Source organism: Triticum aestivum, chromosome 6A, assembly GCF_018294505.1.
Source record: "Triticum aestivum cultivar Chinese Spring chromosome 6A, IWGSC CS RefSeq v2.1, whole genome shotgun sequence".
In the NCBI taxonomy this organism is placed as follows: Eukaryota; Viridiplantae; Streptophyta; class Magnoliopsida; order Poales; family Poaceae; genus Triticum; species Triticum aestivum.
The window spans coordinates 50786971-50800228 of record NC_057809.1 but is presented as its reverse complement, the minus strand read 5'-3'; positions in this window follow the sequence as shown (position 1 = coordinate 50800228).

Genomic DNA, 13258 nt, shown 5'->3' with positions numbered 1-13258 from the left:
TGATGACCCAAAAGTATAGGGGATCTATTGTAGTCCTTTCGATAAGTAAGAGTGTCGACCCAACGAGGAGCAGAAGGAAATGATAAGCGGTTTTCAGCAAGGTATTCTCTGCAAGCACTAAAATTATCGGTAACAGATAGTTTTGTGATAAAGTAATTGGTAACGAGTAGCAAGTAATAAAAGTAAATAAGGTGCAGCAAGATGGCCCAATCCTTTTTGTAGCAAAGGACAAGCCCGGACAAACTCTTATATAAAGGAAAGCGCTCCCGAGGACACATGGGAATTATCGTCAAGCTAGGTTTCATCATGTTCATATGATTCGCGTTCGGTACTTTGATAATTTGATATGTGGGTGGACCGGTGCTTGGGTACTGCCCTTACTTGGACAAGCATCCCACTTATGATTAACCCCCATTGCAAGCATCCGCAACTACACCAGAAGTATTAAGGTAAACCGAACCATAGCATGAAACATATGGATCCAAATCAGCCCCTTACGAAGCAACGCATAAACTAGGGTTTAAGCTTCTGTCACTCTAGCAACCCATCATCTACTTATTACTTCCCAATGCCTCCCTCTAGGCCCAAACAATGGTGAAGTGTCATGTGGTCGACGTTCACATGACACCACTAGAGGGATGACAACATACATCTCATCAAAATATCGAACGAATACCAAATTCACATGACTACTAATAGCAAGACTTCTCCCATGTCCTCAAGAACAAACGTAACTACTCACAAAGCATATTCATGTTCGTAATCAGAGGGGTATTAATATGCATAATGGATCTGAACATATGATCTTCCACCAAGTAAACCAACTAGCATCAACTACAAGGAGTAATCAATGCTACCTCTTGAGCACTGCGTTGGTTTTCCCTTGAAAAGGAAAGGGTGATGTAGCAAAGTAGCGTAAGTATTTCCCTCAGTTTTTGAGAACCAAGGTATCAATCCAGTAGGAGGTTACGCGCGAGTCCCTCGCACCTACACAAAACAAATAAATCCTCGCAACCAATGCGATAAGGGGTTGTCAATCCCTACACGGTCACTTACGAGAGTGAGATCTGATAGATATGATAAGATAATATTTTTGGTATTTTTATGATAAATATGCAAAGTAAAATAAAAGGAAATGAAAATAACTAAGTGTTGGAAGATTAATATGATGGAAGATAGACCCAGGGGCCATAGGTTTCACTAGTGGCTTCTCTCAAGAGCATAAGTATTTTACGATGGGTGAACAAATTACTGTTGAGCAATTGACAGAATTGAGCATAGTTATGATAATATCTAGGTATGATCATGTATATAGGCATCATGTCCGAGACAAGTAGACCGACTCCTGCCTGCATCTACTACTATTACTCCACACATCGACCGCTATCCAGCATGCATCTAGAGTATTAAGTTCATAAGAACGGAGTAATGCTTTAAGCAAGATGACATGATGTAGAGGGATAAATTCATGCAATATGATAAAAACCCCATCTTGTTTTCCTCGATGGCAATAATACAATACGTGCCTTGCTGCCCCTACTGTCACTGGGAAAGGACACCGCAAGATTGAACCCAAAGCTAAGCACTTCTCCCATTGCAAGAAAGATCAATCTAGTAGGCCAAACCAAACTGATAATTTGAAGAGACTTGCAAAGATAACCAATCACACATAAAAGAATCCAGAGAAGATTCAAATATTGTTCATAGATAAACTTGAACATAAACCCACAATTCATCGGTCTCAACAAACACACCGCAAAAGAAGATTACATCAAATAGATCTCCACGAGAGAGGGGGAGAACATTGTATTGAGATCCAAAAAGAGAGAAGAAGCCATCTAGCTAATAACTATGGACCCGAAGGTCTGAGGTAAACTACTCACACATCATCAGAGAGGCTATGGTGTTGATGTAGAAGCCCTCCATGATCAATGCCCCCTCCGGCGGAGCTCCGGAACAGGCCCCAAGATGGGATCTCATGGATACTGAAAGTTACGGTGGTGGAATTAGGGTTTTAGCTCCGTATCTGATCGTTTGGGGGTACGTAGGTATATATAGGAGGAAGGAGTACGTCGGTGGAGCAACAGGGGGCCCACGAGGGTGGAGGGCGCGCCTAGGGGGGGGGGGTAGGCGCGCCCCCTACCTCGTGGCCTCCTGGTTGATTTCTTGACGTAGGGTCCAAGTCCTCTGGATCATGTTCGTTCCGAAAATCACGTTCCCGAAGGTTTCATTCCGTTTGGACTCCATTTGATATTCCTTTTCTTCGAAACCCTAAAGTAGGCAAAAAAAACAACAATTCTGGGCTGGGCCTCCGGTTAGTAGGTTAGTCCCAAAAATAATATAAAAGTGTATAATAAAGCCCAATAATGTCCAAAACAGAATATAATATAGCATGGAACAATCAACAATTATAGATACGTTGGAGACGTATCAATCAACACTACTAACAACCCACCGGTACCAATCTGAGGTTTGGATACAAAGATTGGATATAAGAGATGAACTAGGGTTTGAGATGAGATGGTGCCGGTGAAGATGTTGATGGAGATTGACCCCCTCCTGATGAGAGGATTGTTGGTGACGATGATGATGATTTCCCCCTCCCGGAGGGAAGTTTCCCCGGCAGAATAGCTCTGCTGGAGCCCTAGATTGGTTCCGCCAAGGTTCCGCCTCGTGGCGGCGGAGTTTCGTCCCATAAGCTTGCTTATGATTTTTTCTCGGACGAAAGACCTCATATAGTAGAAGATGGGCATCGGAGGGCCACCAGGGGGCCCACGAGGCAGGGGCGCGCCCAGGGGGTAGGGCGCGCCCCCACCCTCGTGGCTGGTGGGTGGCCCCCCTCTGGTACTTCTTGCGCCCAGTATTTTTTATATATTCTGGAAATAACTTTCGTGAAGTTTCAGGACTTTTGGAGCTGTGCAGAATAGGTCTCTAATATTTGCTCCTTTTCCAGCCCAGAATCCCAGCTGCAGGCATTCTCCCTCTTCATGTAAACCTTATAAAATAAGAGAGAATAGGCATAAGTATTGTGACATAATGTGTAATAACAGCCCATAATGCAATAAATATCGATATAATAGCATGATGCAAAATGGACGTATCAACTCCCCCAAGCTTAGACCTCGCTTGTCCTCAAGCGAAAGCCGAAATCGAAAAATATGTCCACATATTTAGAGATAGAGGTGTTGACAAAAATAAAATACGGACATGAGGGCATCATGATCATTCTTAGAACATCAATATATATATATATATATATATTGTCATATGATCTCTTATGCTAAAGTAATAATTCAATCACAATTTCAAGTATGAATCATAAACTTCATTGAAAACTAACAAACTCTAATCTCAGTCATTGAGGCAATTGCAATTTATCATAACATAGGAAAGAGTCAATATAAGAGCTTTTCAGCAAGTCCACATACTCAACTATCATTTAGTCACAATTGCTAACACTCACGCAATATTTATGGGTATGGAGTTTTAATCGGACACAGAGAAAGATAGGGGCTTATAGTTTTGCCTCCTAACGTTTTACCTCAAGGGTAATGTCAACAATAATAGCTCATGCAGACTCACATCCAATTAGCTATATGTATCTGGATCTTTCCAACACATTGTGCTTGCCAAAGGATAAAATGTAAAAAGGAAAGGTGAAAATCACCATGACTCTTATATAAGGTAGAAGATAAAAGTAAAAGATAGGCCCTTCGCAGAGGGAAGCAGAGGTTGTCATGTGCTTTTATGGTTGGATGCACAAAATCTTAATGCAAACGAACGTCACTTTATATTGCCACTTGTGATATGGACCTTTATTATGCAGTCCATCGCTTTTATTTCTTCCATATCACAAGATCGTATAAAGCTTATTTTCTCCACATTAATAAGTCGTACATATTTAGAGAGCAATTTTTATTGCTTGCACCAATGATAACTTACTTGAAGGATCTTACTCAATCCATAGGTAGGTATGGTGGACTCTCATGGCAAAACTGGGTTTTAAGGATATTTGGAAGCACAAGTAGTATCTTTACTTGGTGCAAAGAAATTGGATAGCATGAGAGGGAAAGGCAAGCTCAACATGTTGGATGATCCATGACAATATAATTTATCTCAGATGTAAGAAAACATAACCCATTACGTTGTCTTCCTTGTCCAACGTCAACTCTTTAACATGTCACACTTTAATGAGTTCTCACAATCATAAAGATGTCCAAGATAGTATATTTATATGTGAACCTCTCTTTCTTTATTACTTCCTATTAATTGCAACAATGACCAAAACTATGTTTGTCAACTCTCAGCAACTTTTATTCATCATACTCTTTATATGTGAGCTCATTACTCTCCATAAGATCCATAGGATCTCTTTGTTTATTTTTATTTCTTCTCTTTTATTTTATTCCCTCAAGATCATAGCAAAATAATCAAGCCCTTGACTGAACACTAATCTTTATTATATATAGCTCACGGACTCGATTACATAGAAGGATCATAAAGCAAAACTCACAACTAGATCATACAAAAATTTTATTCTACTAGATCAAGATATTATCAAAAGGATCGAACTAAGAAAAAAGGTAGAGATAAAAGTGATGGTGATACGATACCGGGGCACTCCCCCAAGCTTGGCAGTTGCCAAGGGGAGTGCCCATACCCAATGCTCAGTTCTTATTTATTGGTGAAGAAGGTGGAGTTGTTGATGATGTAGGCTTGTCGTCCCTCTTCCAAGGCATAGGCTCACTGGTAACCCACAAGTATAGGGGATCGCAACAGTTTTCGAGGGTAGAGTATTCAACCCAAATTTATTGATTCGACACAAGGGGAGCCAAAGAATATTCTCAAGTATTAGCAGCTGAGTTGTCAATTCAACCGCACCTGGAAACTTAATATCTGCAGCAAAGTATTTAGTAGCAAAGTAATATGATAGTAGTGGTAACAGTAGCAAAAGGTAAATGTAGTAAAAGTAGTGTTTTTGGTATTTTGTAGTGATGACAACAATAGCAACGGAAAAGTAAATAAGCGAAGAACAATATATGGAAAGCTCGTAGACAATGGATAGGTGATGGAGAATTATGCTGGATGCGGTTCATCATGTAACAGTCATAACCTAGAGTGACACAGAACTAGCTCCAATTCATCAATGTAATGTAGGCATGTATTCCGAATATAGTCATACATGCTTATGGAAAAGAACTTGCATGAAATCTTTTGTCCTACCCTCCCGTGGCAGCGGGGTCCTAATGGAAACTAAGGGATATTAAGGCCTCCTTTAATAGAGTACCGGAACAAAGCATTAGCACATAATGAATACATGAACTCCTCAAACTATGGTCATCACCGGTAAGTATCCCGATTATTGTCACTTCGGGGTTAACGGATCATAACACATAATAGGTGATTGTAGACTTGCAAGATAGGATCAAGAACTCTCATATATTGATGAAAACATAATAGGTTCAGATCTGAAATCATGGCACTCGGGCCCTAGTGACAAGCATTAAGCATAGCAAAGTCATAGCAACATCAATCTCAGAACATAGTGGATACTAGGGATCAAACCCTAACAAAACTAACTCGATTACATGATAAATCTCATCCAACCCATCACCATCCAGCAAGCCTACGATGGAATTACTCACACACGGCGGTGAGCATCATGAAATTGGTGATGGAGGATGGTTGATGATGACGATGGCGACGAATTCCCCTCTCGGGAGCCCCGAACGGACTCCAGATCAGCCCTCCCGAGAGGTTTTAGGGCTTGGAGGCGGCTCCGTATCGTAAAACGCGATGAGTCCTTTTCTCTGATTTTTTTCTCCCGAAAGCTGAATATATGGAGTTGGAGTTGAGGTCGGTGGAGCGTCAGGGGGCCCATGAGGCAGGGGGCGCCCAGGGGGTAGGCGCGCCCCCCACCCTCGTGGACAGGTGGTGGGCCCCCTGACTGTGGATCTTTCTTCCAGTATTTTTTATATATTCCAAAAATTCTCCGTGAAGTTTCAGGTCATTCGAGAACTTTTATTTCTGCACATAAATAACACCATGGCAATTCTGCTGAAAACAGCGTCAGTCCTGGGTTAGTTCCATTCAAATCATGCAAGTTAGAGTCCAAAACAAGGGCAAAAGTGTTTGGAAAAGTAGAAACGATGGAGACGTATCAACTCCCCCAAGCTTAAACCTTTGCTTGTCCTCAAGTAATTCAGTTGATAAACTGAAAGTGATAAAGAAAAACTTTTACAAACTCTGTTTGCTCTTGTTGTTGTAAATATGTAAAGCCAACATTCAAGTTTTTAGCAAAGATTATGACTAACCACATTCATAATAACGCATAGGTCTCAAGTTTACTCATATCAATGGCATAATCAACTAGCGAGCTATAATAATAAATCTCGGATGACAACACTTTCTCAAAACAATCATAATATGATATAACAAGATGGTATCTCGCTAGCCCTTTCTGAGACCGCAAAACATAAATGCAGAGCACCTTTGAAGATCAAGGACTGACTAGACATTGTAATTCATGGTAAAAGAGATCCAGTCAAGTCATACTCAATGTAAACTAACAGTAATGAATGCAAATGACAGTGGTGCTCTCCAACTAGTGCTTTTTAATAAGAGGATGATGACTCAACATGAAAGTAAATAGATAGGCCCTTCGCAGAGGGAAGCAGGGATTTGTAGAGGTGCCATAGCTCGGTTTTGAAATAGAGGTGAATAATATTTTGAGCGGTATACTTTCATTGTCAACATAACAACCAAGAGATGGCAATATCTTCCATGCTACACACATTATAGGCGGTTCCCAAACAGAATGGTAAAGTTTATACTCCCCCTTCCACCAACAAGCATCAATCCATGGCTTGCTCGAAACAACGAGTGCCTCCAACTAACAAGAGTCCCAGGGGGAGTTTTGTTTGCAATTATTTTGATTTGATTTGCATAAAGCATGGGACTGGGCATCCCGGTGACCAGCCACTTTCTCGTGAGTGAGGAGCGGAGTCCACTCCTCTTGAGAATAACCTGCCTAACATGGAAGATACTGACAGCCCTAGTTGATACATGAGCTATTCGAGCATACAAAACAGGATATTTATTTGAAGGTTTAGAGTTTTGGCACATACAAATTTACTTGAAACGGCAGGTAGATACCATATGTAGGTAGGTATGGTGGACTCATATAGAATAACTTTGAGGTTTATGGAGATGCACAAGCAGTATTCTCGCTTAGTACAGGTGAAGGCTAGCAAAAGACTGAGGAGCGACCAGCTAGAGAGCGACAACAGTCATGAACATGCATTAAAATTAATCAACACCGAATGCAAACATGAGTAGGATATAATCCACCATGAACATAAATATCGTGAAGGCTATGTTGATTTTGTTTCAACTACATGCGTGAACATGTGCCAAGTCAAGTCACTTAAATCATTCAGAGGAGGATACCACCCTATCATACCACATCACAACCATTTTAATAGCATGTTGGCACGCAAGGTAAACCATTATAACTCCTAGCTAATTAAGCATGGCATAGCAACTATAATCTCTAATTGTCATTGCAAACATGTTTATTCATAATAGGCTGAATCAGGAACGATGAACTAATCATATTTACAAAAACAAGAGAGGTCGAGTTCATACCAGCTTTTCTCATCTCAGTCAGTTCATCATATATCGTCATAATTGCCTTTCACTTGCACGACCGAATGATGTGAATAGTAGTAATAGTGCACGTGCATTGGACTAAGCTGGAATCTGCAAGCATTCAATAAATAGGAGAAGACAAGGCAATATGGGCTCTTTTGTCAGATCAACAATAATGCATATAAGAGCTACTTCAACAATTTAATTATGGTCTTCTCCTATCGACCCCCAAAGAAAAGAAAAGAAATAAAACTATTTACACGGGAAAGCTCCCAACAAGCAAAAGAAGAACAGGAAATCCTTTTGGGTTTTCTTTTTAATTACTACTACAAGCATGGAAAGTAAACTAATTAAAAGCTGCAACTATTTTTTGGTTTTTCTTAAGGTTTATTAAACACACAAGAAGAAAGCATAAAAAGGGAAATAAACTAGCATGGATGATACAATGAAAAAGTATGAGCACCGACATCTAGCAATGAGTGTGTGAACATAAATGTAATGTCGGTGAGAAATACGTACTTCCCCAAGCTTAGGCTTTTGGCCTAAGTTGGTCTATGGCCACGGTTGGCCTGGCGGATATCCATAATAATAGTTGGGGTCGTACTGCGATGCAGCCGCTATCGCCTCCTGAGCTGCAGCGTGGCGACGAGCGGCCTCCGCCCTCCTCTCGTACTCATCTACCTCCTCTCTGGTAATAACGTATCTTCCTTTTGCCTGATAATCAAAGAAGGCAGGAGTAGGGAGAGTAATACGGACAACACGGCGTCTGTCAAAGATTAAGCGATACTGGAGAGGTGATTCATTCCTCTCAACAAACTGGTGGTGAACCATATCATTAGAGTCTAGGTAAGCAGGAGGCAATTCAATATCATCATTGCGTATAGTTACACCAAGAAAATCAGCTAAGCGGGTTGCATAAATTCCATCAAAGAAATCTCCATTAAATCTATTCATATGCAACCTACATGCAATAATGGCTCCCAAATTATAAGATTTATCTCCCAACACAACACTCCTAAGAATACTGAGGTCGGGGACACACATGTGACATGATTCATCTTTACCGTTAATGCATCTACCTATGAAGAGAGCAAAATAATGTATAACAGGAAAATGAATGCTCCCTATGGTAGCTTGTGTTATATCTCTAGATTCCCCCACAGTTATACTAGCAAGAAAATCTCTAAATTCAGATTTGCGAGGTTCCCTGATACTACCCCATTGTGGAAGTTTGCAAGCAGTGGTAAAATCCTCTAAGTCCATAGTGTAAGAATTCTCATAAAGATCAAACAGGACAGTTGGAGAATTACGTGAAGATGAAAATTCAAACCTCCTCACAAAGGAACTAGTGAGATAGTGATACTGGCTGCACTTCTCTTCCTCGAAGCTCACAAGATCAGCATTACACAAATATGCGTTAAATTCTTCCTTAATCCCCGCCTGATCCATGAAGTCTTCTGAAGGCCATTCACAAGGACGCACTAGAGTGTCTCTTGGTGGCTCTTCATCAGCATCACGCATCGCAAGCCTGGGTCCTTGCTTCCTTGAAGAACCACCTTGGTACATTTTCCTAAACATATTTCTTCCTTTGAAAAATTTCTGAAATTTTTAGTAACTTCAAAATAAAAGTGAACCAAACTCAACAAAATTGATAGCAACTACTCCTACAAGTGCCTAGAGACTATATCATGCATTAGAACTACTTGGGACCATATAAATTTGACATGCAAGCTCAAGAACAGGGTCACCTAGGCAGCAAAATTTGCAATGAATAAAGCACTAGAACAAAAACTAATTGGACCATTGGAGGAGTCACATACCAAGAACAATCCCCAAAGCAGTTATGTGAATGGAGGTTTGAGCAAGGAGATCGGAAATGGCAGCAAGATGAGCTAGAACTCGGGTTTGAGCTGGTTGGTGATTTTTGTGGGAGGAAGAAGGAGTGTGTGGTGCTGGAATAAGTGGAGGGGAGCCACCATGGGCCCACGAGGTAGGGGGCGCGCCCAGGGGGGTAGGGCACGCCATCCACCCTCGTGACCAGGTGGATGACCCCCCTGTTGTGTTCTCAGTGCCAAATATTCCCAAATATTCTAGAAAAAATCATATTTAAATTTCAGGGCATTTGGAGAACTTTTATTTTTGAGGTATTTTTATATTGCACGGATAATTCAGATAACAGACAGAAAATACTATTTTTATTTCATTTAAAATAAATAACAGAAAGTAAGAGGGGGGTGCAGAAGGTTGTGCCTTCTAGTTTCATCCTTCTCATGATCATCAAAAGGAATCCACTAACAAGGTTGATCAAGTCTTGTTAACGAACTCATTCCGAATAACATGGAACTGGAGAAATTTCGAATAACACTATGTTACCTCAACGGGGATATGCACATCCCCAATAATAAGAATATCATATTTCTTCTTGACAGTAGGAAGAGGAAATTCAAAATCTCCAATAGTGATTGTTGATTTTTCCAATAGAATTTATACTGTGGACTTGAGGTTGTTTCCTCGGAAAGTGTACCGTATGCTCATTACCATTAACATGAAAGGTGACATTGCCTTTGGTGCAACCAATAACAGCCCCTGCAGTATTCAAAAAAGGTCTTCCAAGAATAATAGACATACTATCGTCCTCGGGAATATCAAGAATAACAAAGTCCGTTAAAATAGTAACGTTTGCAACCGCAACAGGCACATCCTCACAAATACTGATAGGCATAGCAGTTGATTTATCATCCATTTGCAAAGATATTTCAGTAGGTGTCAACTTATTCAAATCAAGTCTACGATATAAAGAAAGAGGCATAACACTAACACCGGCTCCAAGATCACATAGAGCAGTTTTAACATAGTTTCTTTTAATGGAGCATGGTATAGTAGGTACACCGGGATCTCCAAGTTTCTTTGGTATTCCACCCTTAAACGTATAATTAGCAAGCATGGTGGAAATTTCAGCTTCCGGTATCTTTCTTTTATTTGTAATAATATCTTTCATGTACTTAGCATAAGGATTGGTTTTGAGCATATCAGTTAATCGCATACGCAAAAAGATAGGTCTAATCATTTCAGCAAAGCGCTCGAAATCCTCATCATCCTTTTTCTTAGATGGTTTGGGAGGAAAAGGCATGGGTTTCTGAACCCAAGGCTCTCTTTCCTTACCGTGTTTCCTAGGAACGAAGTCTTTCTTATCATAACGTTGATTCTTTGATTGTGGGCTATCAAGATCAACAACAGGTTCAATTTCTATATCATTATCATTACTAGGTTGAGCATCATCATGAACATTATCATTAGCATTATCACCAGTTTCAGGTTCATTACCAGATTGTGTTTCAGCATCGGAGATAGAAATATCATTTGGATTCTCAGGTGTTTCAGTAATAGGTTCACTAGAAGCATGAAAAGTCCTATCATTTTTCTTTTTCTTCCTTTTAGAAGGACTAGGTGCATCTATATTATTTCTCTGAGAATCTTGCTCAATTCTCTTAGGGTGGCCTTCAGGATACAGAGGTTCCTGAGTCATCCTACTACCTCTAGTCATAACTCTAACAACATTATCATTATTCTTACTATTCAATTCATTGAGCAAGTCATTTTGAGCTTTAAGTACTTGTTCTACTTGAGTGGTAACCATAGAAGCATGTTTACTAGTAAGTTTAAGTTCACCTTTGACATTAGCCATATAATCACCCAAGTGTTCAAGCATATTTGAATTGTATTTCAATTGTCTACCAAAATAAGCATTAAAATCTTCTTGCTTGGCCATAAATTTATCAAACTCATCTAAGCATGGGCTAGCAAACTTAGTAAACGGGATTTCAGCTTTATCATATTTATAGAGAGAATTTACCTTTACTACCTGTGTCGGGTTATCAAGACCATGAATTTCTTCAATAGGTAATGGATTAAGATCATATGTTTCTTCAATAGGCGGTAAATTAAGACCGTGTATTTCTTCAATAGGAGGTAAATTCTTAACATCTTCGGCTTTAATACCTTTTTCTTTCATAGATTTCTTTGCCTCTTGCATATCTTCAGGAGTGAGAAATAGAACACCCCTCTTCTTCGGAGTTGGTTTAGGAATAGGCTCAGGAGCTGGCTCAGGAAGTGTCCAATTATTTTCATTTGCCAACATATTATTCAATAGAATTTCAGCTTCATCCGGTGTTCTTTCCTTGAAAACAGAACCAGCACAACTATCTAGGTAATCTCTGGAGGCATTGGTTAGTCCATTGTAAAAGATATCAACTATTTCATTTTTCTTAAGAGGATGATCAGGCAAAGCATTAAGTAATTGGAGAAGCCTCCCCCAAGCTTGTGGGAGACTCTCTTCTTCAATTTGAACAAAATTATATATATCCCTTAAAGCAGCTTGTTTCTTATGAGCAGGGAAACATTTAGCAGAGAAGTAATAGATCATATCCTGGGGACTACGTACACAACCAGGATCAAGAGAATTAAACCATATCTTAGCATCACCCTTTAATGAGAACGGAAATATTGCAAGGATATAAAAGTAGCGAGTTCTCTCATCATTAGTGAACAGGGTGGCTATATCATTTAATTTAGTAAGATGTGCCACAACAGTTTCAGATTCATAGCCATGAAAAGGATCAGATTCAACCTAAGTAATTATATCAGGATCAATAGAGAATTCATAATCGTTATCAGTAACAAAGATAGGTGAAGTAGCAAAAGCAGGGTCAGGTTTCATTCTAGCATTAAGAGATTGCTTATTCCATTTAGCTAATAACCTCTTAAGTTCATAACTATTTTTGCAAGATAAAATAGCTAAAGAAGATTCTTTATCAAAAACATAACCCTTAGGAATGACGGGCAAGTCTTCCTCATCACTTTCATCAGTATTATCAGATTCAATATTTTCATTCTCTCTAGCCCTAGCAAGTTGTTCATCAAGAAATTCACCAAGTGGCACAGTAGTATCAAGCATAGAAGTAGTTTCATCATAAGTATCATGCATAGCAGAAGTGGCATGATCAATAACATGAGACATATCAGAACGAATAGCAGAAGCAGGTTTATGTGTCGCAAGCTTACTCAAAACAGAAGGTGAATCAAGTGCAGAGCTAGATGGCAGTTCCTTACCTCCCCTCGTAGTTGAGGGATAAATCTTGGTTTTTGGATCTCTCAAGTTCTTCATAATGATAAGCAGATATAAATCCCAAGTGACTCAAAGAATAGAGCTATGCTCCCTGGCAATGGCGCCAGAAAATAGTCTTGATAACCCACAAGTATAGGGGATCGCAACATTTTTTGAGGGTAGAGTATTCAACCCAAATTTATTGATTCGACACAAGGGGAGCCAAAGAATATTCTCAAGTATTAGCAACTGAGTTGTCAATTCAACCACACCTGGAAACTTAATATCTGCAGCAAAGTATTTAGTAGCAAAGTAATATGATTGTAGTGGTAACAGTAGCAAAAGGTAACAGTAGTAAAAGTAGTGTTTTTGGTATTTTGTAGTGATGATAGCAATAGCAACGGAAAAGTAAATAAGCGAAGAACAATATATGGAAAGCTCGTAGGCAATGGATCGGTGATGGAGAATTATGCTGGATGCGGTTCATCATGTAACAGTCATAAC